At 52.2% G+C, this 2,361-nt stretch overlaps 1 non-coding gene across 1 annotated transcript; it reads left to right on the top strand.

Moving 5' to 3' along the window:
* The first annotated feature begins 738 nt into the window (after positions 1-738).
* On the top strand, positions 739-810 carry TRNAS-ACU (transfer RNA serine (anticodon ACU)). The gene has a single exon. It is a non-coding gene; the product is annotated as a tRNA-Ser (tRNA).
* The last annotated feature ends 1,551 nt before the right edge of the window (positions 811-2,361 follow it).

The following is a 2,361-nucleotide window of genomic DNA, read 5'->3' as shown; positions in this document are numbered from 1 at the left end:
GACATCCTAGTCGAAATCAAGAGGAAAAGTGGGCTTGTGCAGGGCATGTAATGCGCAGGCAAGATAACCGCTGGTCTTTAAGGGTAACGGAGTGGATATGCAAGACCAGGCGAGCGTAGCAGTGGGCGGCAAAAGATTAGGTGGGCGGATAAGATTCAGACGTTCGCGGGGTAGGGTGGCTGCAGCTGGCAAATGACGGGGTTAATTTAGAGACAGGCGAGAGGCATTTGCCCTGAAATGGGCGTAAAGAGGCCGATGTTGACGATGAGAAAGATTTGCGCCCTTAAAATTTGTCATGTGAACCAACTATAGCCCTACAGGAAGTACTACGGCGTACAGTGTCTGCTAACGTGTGTGAAATGGTATTTCGCGGGTACTTTTATTCAATATTTTGTAAAATTATAACCGGCTTCCCACCATGACGTAGTCCGCTTTCGGAAAGCACCGACGAGAGCAAGCAATTTTCGCAACTGAATATCCACTTCCGTGCGCCGGCAGTCCTTGTTTCTAGGTGACTCGCCGTCCTAGTATGTATGTATTCTACAGCGATAGCGGTTACACACACGTCCCGCACAACCGAGGCGTCGCCACCTTTCCGCCCGAGAGAGTGCTGTGGAGGGGCGGGACCAACAGCCATCTATGTTCAACTGCCACGCCACCCGCCATTTTGTGCCGAGGCTCACGGCGTTCGCCTGGCGGGAAGCGGTAGAGCGCGAATCACGCTTGCAGTCAGTACCCGCCGCGGTGGCTCAGTGGTTAGGGCGCTGGGCTACTGATCCGGAGTACCCGGGTTCGAACCCGACCGCGGCGGCCGCGTGTCGATGGAGGCGAAACACAAAACGCGCCCTTGTGCTGTGCGATGTCAGTGCACGTTAAAGATCCCCGGGTGGTCGAAATCATTCCGAAGCCCTCCACTACGGCACCTCTATTTATTCCTGTCTTCTCTCAGTCCCTCCTTTATCCCTTCCCTTACGGCGCAGTTCAGGTGTCAGCAGAGATGTGAGACATACTGCGCCATTTCCTTTCCCCGACAACCAATTTTCAATTTTCAATTCAATAAGCGTGTATGATGATGCGTGCATGAATAACAGCTGCAGGGGCAGCAAATCGCTTATAAAGTAAGCAGAACCACGCACTGAAACTTCCGGAACATGGTTGCGCATGTGCTACCTGGGCACAAAATGACACCAGCGAAAGGATGCGCTACGCCCCTGTAGCGGTTCCCAGACTGTCGGCAAAATGAAAAGTAGAATACCTGTTACGGGTCCCAATTGGACTTATTTTTGGTAATGTGGCGGAGAGTTTGAAGGTTGCTTCACTTCCGCCACCGGTTGGCCCAGTATTGCACTGCCTCCGGGATTGGCCTTGGTCTTTATACCGCGCGTCTTTACTATCCTGTATTTCTATCCCATCTTTCAACTCTCCTACTATCTGCACGTGGTAGCGATTGTGGCTCGGCTTGAGCCAGTGGGCAGGCCTGTGCACTTTCCTTTTCTTTCTTCCTGGCAACAACAGACAGACAGACAGACAAAATGAAAAGTGCGCCAGATTCTTCAGCATCTCATTCCCTCCAATAAAATGGAATACTTTGCAACTCGTGAATTTCGAAAGGAACCAAAGAGGAGATGGCGTTCGAGGAAGCACGCACACATACACACAAAAAAACAGCTGTAAACAATCGTTCTTTTGCATTGAGGCGCCTCGAACCTTTAGGCGCGTGCCTGAGAGCTCCGTTATGCAGCCGCATGAAAATGAGGCGAGGAAATCGAGCGCACGAAGGAAAGAAGGGAGGGAAAACAAAACGGCGCAGTCGGGAGCATAGACTACGAGGCGGGAAATAGGCGGACGAGCGGAATGCCAAAGGGCCCTTTGTTGTAGCTGCTCACGCCCTCTGCCAGCCAAGTGGCGCAGCACAGCGGAGATGGCACCTCATCTTGTAAAGGATATTTGCCAGGCAAATAAAAACGTACACACAAGGAAGAACAAAACAGGACAAAGGATCCCTTGTTCGCATGTCTTTTTTTAGCTGGCGAATGTCCTATTCAATAAGCCATAGCAACAGAGCCACGATTCAGCCTTGGTTCATCTTCTAAAACTCATTTTCAGCTCCGTGACCCCGCTTCCTTGTTTCCGAAAGAGAAGCCGCGCCGTTTTCCTACTAGGCGTCGCTTTCTCTTGGGCCACCGAATGCCGCGTCGTAACTCGATTCTCAACGCATCGCTACTGCGGGTACAGTTCTTAATCTTGGCGTAATTACGGCTCTGCTCCCACCGATCCTGTGGCCACAACCTGCAGATTCCGTCACGTGTACACCCTTTGTACGCCCCGCCCCACCTCCGCCTACTACCCCCCCCCCCCCCC

Source organism: Amblyomma americanum, chromosome 7 (genome assembly GCF_052857255.1).
Source record: "Amblyomma americanum isolate KBUSLIRL-KWMA chromosome 7, ASM5285725v1, whole genome shotgun sequence".
Taxonomy (NCBI): domain Eukaryota; kingdom Metazoa; phylum Arthropoda; class Arachnida; order Ixodida; family Ixodidae; genus Amblyomma; species Amblyomma americanum.
Note: the sequence above shows the minus strand (reverse complement) of the source record. Positions and strands in the feature narration are given on the sequence as shown.